Source organism: Canis lupus, chromosome 1, assembly GCF_011100685.1.
Source record: "Canis lupus familiaris isolate Mischka breed German Shepherd chromosome 1, alternate assembly UU_Cfam_GSD_1.0, whole genome shotgun sequence".
NCBI lineage: Eukaryota > Metazoa > Chordata > Mammalia > Carnivora > Canidae > Canis > Canis lupus.
Genome location: NC_049222.1, coordinates 108634661 through 108649581, shown reverse-complemented (window position 1 = coordinate 108649581; position 14921 = coordinate 108634661).

Sequence of the window (14921 nt, the reverse complement as noted above, 5' to 3'; positions counted from 1 at the left end):
GTTTGAGTGCTTCCTAAAAAGATGTGGTATATGTCCAGAAGGCTGTCAAGTTCTCAATCAGAGTCACAGAAGGCCAGACTTGAGGAAAACTGATAAAGAAGAGGCACAGAAGGACACCTGGGTGGCTCAGGGGTAGAGCATCTGCCTTCAGCTCAGGGTGTGATCCCAGGGTCCTGGGATCAAGTCCTGCATCAGGCTCCCCAGAGAAAGCCTGCTTCTACCTCTGCCTATGTCTCTGCCTCTCTCTCTCTCTCTGTCTCTCATGAATAAATAAATAAAATCTTAAAAAAAAAAAAAAGAAGAACAGGAACAGAGAATATATTTATTTATTTATTTAGCACAGAGAATATTTTGAAAACTGCTGCCCAGCCCTGGCTCAGCTCTCTCCACATTCTAACTGCCTTGCTGATAAAAACAGAACCCTGCTCTGGGGGTGGATATCATCTGGCACATCTATACTTACTTTATGTGCGATGTCTGACATAAAATTAAAACTTAATAGGTGTGGGAGGGGAAAACAAAAAGATATATAGGGCCAAATCTTTCAGAACTACCAGGAGAGAGTGACAAGCCAATGATTTCTTGTTTGTTTGTTTCATTTAGTTAAGTAATTTCTCCACTCAACGTGGGGCCTGAAATCCACAACTCCCAGATCAAGACTCATGTGTTATATACCACCCGAGCCCATCAAGCACCCTTTGACAAATCAATGATTTCAAAAATTTTTTCTCAGGTTATATTCACAATCACATATAGTAAAATAAGAAATCAATAATAAAATAGTAATCAAAAAGATAGAAAAAGAAACTTAATAGGCAGAACAGAAGCAGGAAAATACAACAAATAATCAGAAAAAAAACTGATGTTGGAAACAGATTAATATATTTATTATCCAGATTGAAGTGACCAGACATACTTCAAATTAACTATTGTCGATTCGTAAAATAAAATAGAGAACAAGATCGAAAATGGGTAAAATAGGGATCCCTGGGTGGCGCAGCGGTTTGGCGCCTGCCTTTGGCCCAGGGCGCGATCCTGGAGACCCAGGATCGAATCCCACATCGGGCTCCCAGTGCATGGAGCCTGCTTCTCCCTCTGCCTGTGTCTCTGCCTCTCTCTCTCTCTCTCTCTCTCTGTGACTATCATAAATAAATAAAAGTTAAAAAAAATTAAAAAAAAAAACTAAAAAAAAGAAAAGAAGATGGGTAAAATAATGGTGAATTTCAGCAGAGAACTGGAATCTCTAAGAAAGAATCAAACCAAGAACTAGGGATGCCTGGGGGGCTCAGTAGTTAAGCAAATGTCTTTGGGCTCAGGTCTTGAACCCAGGGTCCTGGGATTAAGTCCCACATCAGGCTCCCTGCATGGAGCCTGCTTCTCCCTCTGCCTATGTCTCTACCTCTCTCTGTCTCTATCTCTCATGAACAAATAAAATCCTTTAAGGGATCCCTGGGTGGCGCAGCGGTTTGGCACCTGCCTTTGGCCCAGGGCGTGATCCTGGAGACCCAGGATCGAATCCCACGTCGGGCTCCCGGTGCATGGAGCCTGCTTCTCCCTCTGCCTATGTCTCTGCCTCTCTCTCTCTCTCTCTCTCTCTCTCTCTCTGTGACTATCATAAAAATAAAAATTTAAAAAATCCTTTAAAAAAAGGAAAGAAAGAAAGAAACAGAAGAGACTAAAGATATAAAGGCCACCCACATTCAAGAAGCCATATTACACAAAACTAGAGTACCAAAATGAGAGGAGAAAGATATTGAGGGAGAAGCAAATTTTGAGGTATCAGTGACTGAGCATTTTCCAAAATTGATGAAAGACATTAACTTGAAGATTTAAGAAACTCAACAAAATCCAAACAAGGAAATATAGAAAGAAAATCACACTTGGCTCATCAAAGTATTGAAAGGTCAAAGTGAAGGCTAAATTTTTTTTAAGATTTTTAAAAAAATCATTCATGAGAGACACACAGAGAGAGAAGCAGGCTCCCTGCGGGGAGCCCAATGCAGAACTCGATCCCAGGACCCCAGGATCATGACCTGAGCCGAAGGCAGACGCTCAACCACTGAGCGACCCAGGCGCCCCTTGAAGACTAAATTTTTAAGGAAGCCAGAGGACATTTAAAGTTGTTTCTACTTGTCAGCTGTTGTGAATAACGCTACAGGGAACACAGGGGTGCAAGTAGCTTTTCAAAACCCTGATTTCACTACCTTTGGATACATTCTCAGAAGAGGAATTGTTCTAGTTTTAATTTTTTGAGGAACCTCCATAGTCCACAGCGGCCGCACCAATTTATGTTCCCACCAGCAGTGCGTGAGAGTTCCTTTTTCTCTCCATTTCTAGGTTTCGATTTGCATTTCCCTGATAACTAGTGATTCTGAGCATCTTTTCATATACCTATTGGCCATTGGTGTGTCTTCTTTGGGGAAAAAAATGTCTGTTCAGGTCCTTTGCCTATTTTTTAACTTGGTTATATCTTCTCAACTTCCTGAAGTCAAGCACAGTGCCATAAAATCACAATATGTCATGCCAGTCATAACTGAGTTCATTTTCTAGAAGAGCCCTGTCCAATAGAAATATAATAAATACAAGGTACATATGTAACAGTAAAGTTTCTAAAAGCCACGTCACAAAAAGTAAAAAGAAAAGGGCAAATGTAATTTTAGTTACATATATATATACGTTTTATTTAAAGATTTTATTAATTTAGGGGCACGTGGGTGGCTCAGTTAGTTAAGCGTCTGCCTTCAGCTCAGATCATGATTCCAGGGTCCTAGGATCATGGCCCAAGTCAGGCTCCCTGCTCAGCAGGGAGTCTGCTTCTCCCTCTCCCTCTGCTCCTTTCCCTGCTCCTGAGCTCCTGCTCTCTCTCTCTCACTCTCTCTCTCACTCTCTCTCTCTCAAAAAAAAGATTTTATTTATTTATGAGAGAGAGAAAGCAGGTGCGGGAAGGCAAGAGGTGAAGGGCAGAGGAAGAAGAAGCAGCTGCCGGAGAGTCCCCATTGAGCACAGAGTCCCATGGGGGGGTCCATCTCATGACCCCCGAGATCATGACCTGAGCCAAAACCAAGAGTCAGATGCTTAAAAGCTGTTCCAGCAGCTTTATTTTTTTAAGATTTTATTTATTTATTTATGAGAGACACACACACATACAGAGAGGCAGAGACACAGGCAGAGGGAGAAGCAGGCTCCATGCAAGAAGCCTGACGTGGGACTCAATCCCGGGTCTCCAGGATCACACCCTGGGCCGAAGGTGGCGCTAAACTGCTGAGCCACCCGGGCTGCCCTGCTCCAGCAGCTTTAAAGGAGCAATGGTTACATGAACATTTTTTCAAGGAATATTCACTAAATATAAAATTCAGGCATAGGGCAAACATTTCCTTTCTCAGAGTCCCTTGAAACAGCCTCCAAAGGACTTTGCCATACTTTAGGGAGGCGATTCACTTGCTATGGATGCCCTACCTGGTGCAGACTAAAGATGAGTCATGACCATGTTTAAAATGTCACAAATTCATTCCCTCCAGCATGACTGCAGGATTTTCTATTCATCTTTCTTTCACTCACAGATTCAGGGGAAAAACTATTTATACATGATGCAGGGACGCAAGACAGTCTGTGTTGTTTTTCTTTTTTCTTTTTAAGGTTTCATTTATTTGAGAGAGATAGCATGAGTGGTGGGAGAAGCAGAGTGAGAAGCAGATTCCCCACGAAGCAGAGAGCAGAATGCCCGCCTCAGTCCCAGGACCTTGAGATCATGACCTGAGCCGAAGGCAGATGTTTAACCAACTGAGCCACCCAGCCACCATCCCTGAGCAGGGATGCAAGACAGTCTGTGTTGTTTTTCTAAGTCAGCATACATGAGGATGGCCTCCTGACTTCCCCGGTGATTGCCCTGGGAGTAGGAGGCAGCATTAATGCATTCTGCTCGAACCTTAGCTAAACTCCTGGATAATAATCAGGATGCTGCTCTGGTATTTATTCTACCAAAAGATCCTGAGGGTGGCAAATGCAAATCTTCTGAAAGGAGCCTATGGTACAACCTACTTTTTCTTGAAAATTTGATATTTGGGGAGATAAATATTTCTTTCCTTCCAATCCTGCATAAGCCTTGCATAATGAAACATTTTAATTTAGGGAAGTATGAGCTGGGTGAGAGATTAAAAAAAAAAAAGATATTCTGATGATCCAGCAATTTCACCCCGAGGTATCTATGCTGGAGAAATGAAAATGTATGAGTACATAAACCCTGTATGGGAATTTTACAGCAGCTCGAGTCACAAACCACAAAAACTAGAAACTACCCAAATGTCCTTCAGTGGCCGAATGGATAAACAAACTTTAGTAAGTTACTCAGAAATAAATGGGAATGAAGTTCTCAAACAGTCATCCACATGATACATCTCAAATTCTTCATGCTGGGGGGGGGGGGGGAACCCTGTCTCAAAAGCCTTCAGGTTGTGTGACTGCATTTAGGAGATGTTCTAGCAAAGCTACGGGGATAGAGAACAGATCTGTGGTTGCCCGGAGTTAGGGCTGAAGAATGTTTGGCCACAAGGGGGCAACACAAGAAAATGTTTCGCCAGCGACTGGAGTTCCCCTACCTTCTATGTCTCAAGTCCGGTGGTGGCTATAAAACTCTGCATTGTCAAAACTCACAGAGCTGTATCCTCAAAAGCATGCATTTTATTAAATGCACATTTTGTTTTACGTATCTTTTTAAGATTTTAAAGTCATCTCTACACCCAACAATGAGGCTTGAACTCACAACCCAGAGATCGAGAGTCCCTAGCTCTGGGTTTCCTGGGTGGCTCAATGGTTGAGCATCTGCCTTTGGCTCAGGTTCTGATCTCGGGGTCCTGGTATCAAGTCCCACATCTGGCTCCCTGCAGGGAGCTTGCTTCTCCCTCTGCCTGTGTCTCTGCCTCTGTGTGTGTGTGTGTCTTATGAAAAAATAAAGTCTTTTTAAAAATACTAAAAAAAAAAAAAAAAAAAAAAGAACTTAGTAACATAATCCTCTTAATTCACTGGTTCCCAAATTTGTCCCCACAATCAATCACCTGAACATACTCATTAATCAGTCACTCCTCATGCATCCTTCCTCCAGCCCCTGGTAACCACTAATCTGCTTTCTATCTCTGCGATTTGCCTATTCTGGACATTTCACAGAAATAAAGTCCTTTTGCTGCCTTTTGTGACTAGTTGCTTTCTTTTTTCTTTTTAGATTTTGTTTATTTATTTGAGAGAGAGAGAGAGCATGAGTGGGAGGAGGGAGAGGGAGAAGCAGCCTCCCCATGGGGAGCCTGATGCAGAACTCAATCCCAGGACCCTGGGATCATGACCTGAGCCAAAGGCAGATGCTCAACCACTGAGCCACCCAGGTGCCCCAAACTAGAGGATCTCTTGAAGCCACATAGATATTTAATTTCTAGAGCTTTGTTGAGGCAGAGAGGTGACAACAGAAATGTGGGTAATAAGCAAGTCATTTCTTTATGTCTCCTGGCCATCAATATGCAAATGAACAATTCCTAAAATTAGCCCTGACACAAAGTCTCACCGGAAAACAATGTTCAAGCAGCTGCCTTCCCCCAGAGTTTGTGTAGAGAGAATTACCCAGGAGAATTTTTCAAACACACACTTTCCGTTGCATTTTAGCTACTCCCCGTGCTCTCCTCTGTTGGTTTTTCCTTCTGTGAAGTCAGGTAAATGCTTTCCATTTTGGAAGATACACACGTCCAGATCCATCATGTACTTGACATCAGATTCAGCCATGTGAAGACAAATTTGCCTTTGCTTTCTAATGTGGTCCTGATTTTCTCTCTCCCCTATGAAGTTGTAATCCACAGGCCATAGCTCTTCTCCCACTCACCTTCCTGGCTCATTTTTTTATCCTGGATTTCTCAATCTCTATGTAAATTTAAGAAAAATCATTTAACATAAATGTCTTTGGAGATCATTATCTTGTTATGGTAGACAGGCAAAATGGCCCTCCAGAGATGCCCATGCCCTAATGCACCAAGCCTGTGATTTTGTTACTTCCCATGGCAAAAAGAATGTGACAGAAGTAATTAAGCTGAAGACTTCGAGATGGAAGATTTTCCTGGATTTTCTGCATGAGCCAGAAATGAAAGAGGGAAGCAAGAGTGTCAGTCGTGGAAGCAATGGTTGAGTAGAAGTAACAATTGAAAAGATGCACTTTCGAAATGGACCCAAGGGCCATAACCAAGGAACCCAGGCAGTCTCTAGCCATTGGGAAAGGCAAGGAAATGAATTGTCCCCCTAACTTGGTTCTAGTACCAATTCCAATGTGTGTAGTGAGGGAGGGGAGGGCCAGGGCACACCAACCAGCTGAGGTCCTATAACTCAACTCAATTTTTTTTCCCCAAGATTTTATTTTTAAGCAATCTCTACATGCAATGTGGGGCTTGAGCTCACAACCCTGAGATCAAGAGTTGCATGCTCTATTGACTAAACCAGCCAGGTGTGCCAATTCAACTCAGTTCTGACACTGTCTACCCATAGATGTGTCAGATCTCAAGGGGGGGGGGGGGGGCTCAGTCCTCAGTCCTACAAGACTATCCCCACCCCTTCAGATGTCAATTGCAAGCCCAGGTTTTCACCTGCACTTCTAACCAATTGGTTATAGATCAAAGGTTCCTAAGATCTCCTCCTTGGGCTTGATTAATTTGCTAGAGCGGCTCACAGAACTCAAAGAAGCATTTTACTTGCTAGATCACCACCTTAATATAAAAAGACATAACTCAGGAAGAGCAAATGGAAGAGACGTGTAGGACTGGGCTTCAGGAAAGGAAGCAGAGAGCTTCTGTGTCCTTTACAGACCAACTACCTCCCCACTCTCCCCATGTTCATCAGCCCAGAAGTTCTCTGTATCCTGTCCTTTTGAAGTTTTATGGAGGCTCCCTTGCAATGTCATGATTGAGTAAATCACTGGCCATTGGAGATTGATTCCACCTCCAGCCCCTTTCTCCTCTCTGGAGGTGGGGGTGCAGGGTGGGTGGGTGAAAGTTCTAACCCTCTCATCACAAGGTTTGTTCCCCTGGCAACCATCCCCATCCATTGGTGCTTTCCAATAGTCGCCTCATTAACATAACAAAAACACCTTTCTCGCTCTTCTCACAGGAAATTCCAAGGATTTTATTTTATTTTTTAAGATTTCATTTATTTATTCATGAGAGACACACACACACAGAGAGGCAGAGACACAGGCAGAGGGAGAAGCAGGTTCCATGCTGGGAGCCCGATGTGGGACTCGATCCCGGGTCTCCAGGATCACTCCCTGGGTTGAAGGCAGCGCTAAACCACTTAGCCACCAGGGCCACCCCAAAGGAATTTTTGTATGTTAAAGTAGACTTACAGGATCCTGGGGGTCGGGCTAATATTGCCTTCTGTCCTTAGCAAAGTATTAACATTGAGGCAGTTGAGTCCGTAAGGGAATGTCCCTCAGCCAGTTTCAAGGACTTGCCAATAGGCTATAGGTAATAAGGAAATGTAATGTTTCTTTGACTTTGTTTCCCACATCAGGTTAAGCACCCAGAGGCCTGCAAATTAAAGCAACAAAAAGACAGATGCCCAGGAGAAAAAGCACACGGTTTTTATTAAAAGCTTCATACTCAGCAGCTCATAGGAAAGTGATGCTCAAAGAAGCAGTAGGAAAGAGGGTTTGAGCCCTAAGGGACACGATCTAGTGCGGGAGGAGTCTAGGGGATATAGGGAGGACCTAATGGAAGACACAGGCTACTTTAGTAAGGTCGGTTTATATAAATCCATTGTCCTGTTGACTCCCCATCCTCCACAATAAGAGTTGCTTTTCTTTCTCTGATACAGAGCTGGGAGGCAGGGGGAGCAGGTACCTTCCTTAAAAGAGAAATTTGAGGTCTGCTTTCAGGTGTTTAAGGGAAGGATAGAGAGCTCTTCTTGCATCTACCAATGCTCAATTGCCTTTCGCTCAAAATAATCCTTTGGCCAAAGTGATGTATTTTGGAGTGGCATATTCTTTACCTCCCCCAACTTTATGGAGCTATTTTTGACATATGATACAGGTAAGTTTAAGGTGTCCAGGAGTACAACGGAAATTGATGCCGAGCATTTGAGCCCATCAGTCACAAAAGAATTCTATCTCAGTTGGTGGAGTGTGGGACTCTTGATCTCAGGGTTGTGAGTTTAAGCCCCAGGTTGGGTGTAGAGATTACTTAAAAATAAAATCTTAGGGGGCTCCTGGGTGGCTCAGTTGGTTAAGTTTCTGCCTTCAGCTCAGGTCATGGTCCCGGGATCCTGGGAGTGAGCCTCACTTCTGGCTCCCTGCTCAGCAGGGAGCCTGCTTCTCCCTCTTCTACTCACCACTCCCCTGCTCATTCTCTCTCTCTCTCTCTCTCTCTCTCTCTCTCTCTCTCTCTCTCTCTCGTCTCTCTCTCTAATAAATAAAATCTTTAAAATAAATAATTTAATTTAATCTTTACAAAAAGAATTCTTGAGACATTTTACAGTACAAAAAGGTGCTTTTATTATAACATGCGGGTAGGAACTGGACAGAAAGTTGCACTGAGGTTGTGAGGTGGGAATGATTATATATTTTTTAAGTTGGGGAGTGGGTAGGTAAAAGTAACAGAGGTCTCTAAAGAGATTTCCCGTGTGTTAAAGAAGACTTGCAGGGTCCTGGAGGTCTGGCTATTGTCAGGGTAAGGTCCCTTTTAGTCTCTAGAAAAGCATTAACATTAAGGCAGCCGTGAGTTCCTTGAAGATGGCCATACTCTACCCATCTCTGGTATCTATCACTGGGCTGCACACAGTAAGGAAATTTAATTTTATCTCCATTCCCCCTTGCCTTCGTTCTCCTCATCATAATGATTTTGTAAGGCAGGACATATTCTTCTTCTATCCTTCAGGGTCTTCCAGCAGGACTAAGAATTAGATTTACGCGAGACAGATTAACATGAGAACATAGTTGTATTTAAGGTATATTGAGAAGCCCCACAATGAAATTGAGTGAGACCTAAAGAAATGACCAAGGCAGGCAGTTTTTATACTTTTTAGAGACCATACATCTGTGAGGAATATGTAGGATAAGGAAAATAGGTGTTTGGGAGTTTTAATTAGGAAGGAATTCTGGGGACACGTGGGTGGCTCAGTCTGTTAAGCATCTGTCTGCCTTCAGCTCAGGTCCTGATCCTGGGGTCCTGGGACCGAGTCCCACATCAGGCTCCCTTCTCTCTCTCTCTCTCTCTGTCTCTCTCTCATAAATAAATAAATAAATAAATAAATAAGTAAATAAATAAATAAAATCTTAAAAGGAAAAAGGAAGGAATTCTAACTGGAATTAGGGCCTAGGTAGACTAGGAAAACAGGACCAAGTTTTTGGGTTTGTTTGTTTTTACAGTCTTGGGACTTTAAAGTCCCTATCTCTGGTGATAAGGATGTCTTTTTTACATCTTAGTACAGGGAGGGGACCTTTCAAATGGGAGACTTATTTCCTGCTTTTAGGGGGACAGAGAAAGGCCTGAGTGTCCTTGCACTGACTGTTTCTTAAGGAACTTTTACTAAAAATAACCAATGGTTGGGGGCGCCTGGCTGGCTCTATCAGTAGAGCCTTTGACTCTTGATCTCGGGGTTGTGAGTTCAAGCCCTGTGATGGGTGTAGAGGCTACTTAAAATAAATAAATAAACAAATTTAAATTAAAAAAATAAAATAGCCAATATACCAAAGTAGCACATTTTGGGGCGGCCTGCCCTTGGCCCCTACAATCTGGTAGACAAATATATTGCTAAATGATTATGGGGTGCCATATTCTGATCCCTTGTGCACTAGAACTGCTGTAGGTACTGATGTCAACCTTACTGTGACATCTCAAGTGACCTCAAAGAGGAATCTGGAACAGGAAGAACCGGAAAACCAGTTAAGCAGAGGCATGCTAACATGCCTGGAACATAACAACATTGGCTGGAAAATGTACAATTTCATGAAGAGTGATTATTTTTTAAGCATAAAGGAAAAGTATTTTTTCTCCCCCTCTCTTTTTTTTTTTTTTTTAATTTTATTTATTTATGATAGTCACACAGAGAGAGAGAGAGAGAGAGGCAGAGACACAGGCAGAGGGAGAAGCAGGCTCCATGCACCGGGAGCCTGACGTGGGATTCGATCCCGGGTCTCCAGGATCGCGCCCTGGGCCAAAGGCAGGCGCCAAACCGCTGCGCCACCCAGGGATCCCTCTCCCCCTCTCTTTTAAGTAAACTCTCCACCCAGCGTGGAGCTTGGACTCACAACCCCAAGATCCAGATCCACATGCTCTGCCGACTGAGCCAGCCAGGTGCTCTCAGATGCTCCCAGGTGCTCCAGGAGTAGAGTATATGGAGCCCAGAGTGGGGGCTTGAACTCATGACCCTGAGATCAAGATTTGGACTGAGATAAAGTCAGATGCTTAACGCAAGGAGCCACCCAGGCACCCTTCCAGGAGTAGAGTTCTTTTGAAATCCTCATTATTTTATGAAAATGCATAAGGGGAAACTTCACTATAATGGATTCAGGAGGCTAGAAGGGGGAGCTCTTGCGCTGTACTAAAGCGTTCCCCCTACCATCCCACCCTCACCCCAAATATCACCTGACGCAACGGACTTCTGTGCAGGCAGTTTATTTTGGGGACAGGTTGAACAGAGAGAATAGATGTGGGGGCACTAGGGAAAATGAAATAAAGAAAGGAGGAAAGCCAAGACAAGGCTAGAATATTGAGTTGGTTCCCACTTTAAACAACAGTGCAACAACAATTCTGGGCATCTTTTGAGTTGCTACATAGAATTTACTCAGAACTGCCCCAACAGGGGCACCTGGGTGGCTCAGTCAGGTAAGCATCTGCCTTTGACTCAGGTCATGATCCTGGGATCCTGGGACTGAGCCCCACATGGGGCTCCCTGTTCAGGAAGAAATCTGCTTCTCCCTCTGCCTACCCCTCCCCCCACACATTCTCTCTCTCTCTCTCTCTCTCTCTCTCACTCACTCTCACATTCTCAAATAAACAAAATCTTAAGAAAAAAAAAAAAGAACTGCCCCAACAGAGGGCAGTAGGTTGGGGCTTTTTCTCACTGGTTCCTGATAGGGGAACAGAGGAAAGCACATTGACAAGTCCTTGAAACAAGGAGAGTGACATTCCTCTACAGACTCAACTGCTTTGATGTTCATACTTTGCTAAGGGCAAAAGGCAATCTTAGCTCGACCCCCAGGATCCTGTAAGTCTATTTTAATATATAAAAATTCCTTTAGAGGGCAGCCTGGGTGGCTCAGTGGTTTGGCGCCTGCCTTCAGCCCGGGTCGTGATCCTGGAGACCTGAGATCAAGTCCCATGTCAGGCTCCCTGCATGGGGCTTGCTTCTCCCTCTGCTTGTGTCTCTGCCTCTTTCTCTGCATCTCTCTGCGTCTCTCATGGATAAATAAATAAAACCTTAAAAAGAATTTCTTTAGAAATTTCCTTTATCTCTAAACCCCCAAGATACATGTTGGCGATCATCCCCCAAGCACATGGCCCCCAGATATACATCTGAAGGGTCTCAAAACTCAGGTTTTATTAGACGGTAGTAAGTGACTTTTTCCCAACAATAGCTAGCCCACTCAAGGTCCTGGACACCTTGCTTCCAAAATTCCTTAGAGAGTACACTATCATCAAGCCCCTCCCAACTCCCAGGTATATAATCAGCCATCCCTCACAGGCCTGGGGCAGCAGCTCTTCCTGCCCATAGACCCTATCCCTGTGCTGGAATAAAACCACCATTTCGCACCAAAGACGTCTCAAGAATTCTTTCTTGGTTGTCAGCTCCAGACCTCACCTATAATTCCAAAACTTTATCAGTTCCCATGACCCCTCAGTCAGAGGCTGCTGAGAGTGTTTCATACCTTCCCACACTCAGGTTTGCATACACACCAGTGTTAATGGCCATGCAGGTGCCCTAAGAATTGCTCCCTGCATCAGCAGAGAAAGTCTGGGGTGAAGCATGAGATGAAAAACATTTTTATAACTAATTTTTTATTAGTTTTTATGAGTAATCTCAGATTACACACAGCTAAAGTAAATAACAACTAGAAGGTTGGTAGGGGACGAAAATCCAAAATGGAGCTTGGAGCATAAGACAAAGGAATAAAAATTAAAAATAAAAATAAATAGATAAATAAGAAAACAGAAGAAGGGGGTGCCTGGCTGGCTTAGTCAGTGAAATGTATGACACTAGATCTCAGGGTATTGAGTTTAAGCCCCATAGTGGGTGTAGAGATTACTTAAACATAAAATATTTAAAAAAAATAAAGCTTAGCAGTATTGGGGAGGGGGGTAGGGAGTACATATTACCTTTAAAAAAATAAAAATTATGACAGCTGAATTCCCAATAGAAAGATCCAACCACAGAGAAAGTATGGAATGATGTCTTTAAAGTGTGAATGAGAGAATACCAATCCAGAACTCTATACCCAGGAAGAATATCTTTAAAAACAAAAATGAAACGGACCATTTTGAGGCAAGAATTTGAGAGAATTTATCACCAGCTGTCCTACTCTAAAAAAAAGAAAAATAATAGCAGATGAGGCAGAGATGCAGAAAGGACAAAAGACACAAAGAGAAGAATAAATATCAAGGGAAATTTAAATTAACGGTGGTTGTATAAAACAACCATATCAATGTGCTATCAACGATAGCACCTTATAGGATTGAAAATGTGTATTGTTCCAAAATATATAACACAATAGGTCATAAATTGGGAGGGAGTAAGTGAATTTAACTTATAAGGTCTTTACATTATCTTCAATGTAATAAAACTATAATTTTATACTAGATGTTTATGTCAAGAATGTATTTTCAGGGGCACCTGGCTGGCTCAGTCAGTGGAGTATGCAACCCTTGATCTCGGGGTTGTGAGCTCGAGCTCTGAATGTTGCTTATAGAGATTACTTAAAATAAAATCCTAAAAAAAAATGTATTTTAAGATCTCCATAGTAACTGGAAAAACATTTTTTTAAGATTTTATTTGGGATGCCTGAGTGGCTCAGGGGTTGTGCCTCTGCCTTTGGCTCAGGGCATGATCCTGGAGTTCCAGGATGGAGTCCCATATCGGGCTCCCTGCATGGAGCCGGCTACTCCCTCTGCCTATCTCTCTGCTTCTCTCTGTGTCTCTCATGAATAAATAAATAAAATCTTTAATAAATAAATAAATATTTTTAATTTCTTTTAAGATTTTATCTATTTATTCATAGAGACACAGCTAGAGAGAGAGAGAGGCAGAGACACAGGCAGAGGGAGAAGCCAGCTCCATGCAGGGAGCCCCACATGGGACTCCATCCCAGGTCTCCAGGATCATGCCCTGGGTTGAAGGCGGCACTAAACCGCTAAGCCACTGGAGCTGCCCCTAAATAAATAAATTTTTAAAGGGTGGGGGGGACACCTGGGTGGCTCAGCAATTGAGCATCTGCCTTTGGCTCAGCATGTGATCCTGGAGTCCCTGGGTCAAGTCTCACATCAGGCTCCCTGTATGGAGCCTGCTTCTCCCTCTGCCTGTGTCTCTGCCTCTCTGTGTGTCTCTCATGAATAAATAATTAAAATCTTTAAAAAAAAGAATTTATTTATTTGAGTTAGTGAGAGAGAGCAGAGTGGGGAAGGGACAGGAGAAGGGGAAGCAGACTCCTGGCTGAGCAGGGAGCCTAACGTGGGGTTTGATCTCAGGACCCTGAGATCATGATCTGAGCCAAAGGCAGACGCTTAACCAAGCCACACAGGTGCCCCTGAAAAATATTTTTAAAACACTGAATAATTTAGAGAAATATTATAAAATAATCCAAGAGTAGGTAAAAAAATAGAAAAAGGAACGCTGGACAATAAGGAGAAAATATAAATAGTAAAATGACAGACTTAAATTCAATTATATCAGTAATTACATTAAATACAAATGGATTGACTCCAATTCAAAGACAAAATCTTTCAGATGGGATTTAAAAATTAAATTATAGAGATTATAGAAACATGCTTTAAATATAATGATACCAGGGGCACCTGGGTGGCTCATGTTAAGCATCTGCCTTCAGCTCAGGTCATGATTCTGGGGTCCTGGGATAGAGCCCCCATCAGACTCCCTGCTCAGCAGAGTCTGCTTCTCCCTCTCTCTCTGCTACTCCACCTGCTTATTGTTGCTCTCTCTCTCTGTCAAATAAATAAAATATTTTTAAAATAAAAATAAATGAATACAATGATACGATACCAAAGAGTAGAAAGCAAAAGCTTTAAAATAAATTATAGCATAGAAACACTTCTAGGGGGTCCCTAGGTGGCTCAGTGGTTTTGGCGCCTGCCTTCGGCCCGGGGCATGATCCTAGAGTCCCAGGATCAGGTCCCACATTGGGCTCCCTGCATGGAGCCTACTTCTCCCTGTGCCTCTCTCTCTCTCTGTGTCTCTCATGAATAAATAAATAAATATTTTTTAAAAACTCAAAAAAAAACCCAAATTGGTGTGTTTATACACACACTTTTTTTTGTCAAGATTTTTTTTAAAGCAATCTCTACACCCAATCAGGGGCTCAAACTCACAACCTTGAAGTCAAGAGTCCCCTACTCCATCAACTGAGCCAGCCAGACACCCCTGTACACCCAGGTTTATAGCAACATAATTCACAATAGTTAAAAGGTGAAAATAACCCATCAATGGATGAAGGGATAAACCAATGTGGTGTATCCCTATGATGGAACATTATTCACCCATAAAATGAAATGAAGTATTGACACATACCACAACACGGGTGAACCTTGAAAATATTGCATTAAATAAAAAAGCCAGATATAAAAAGGACAAGTATTATATGATTCTGATTCTATGAGGTACTTAGAATTGTCAAAGTCTGGGGCACCTGGGTGGCTCAGTGGTTGAGCAGACATCTGCCTTTGGCTCAGGTC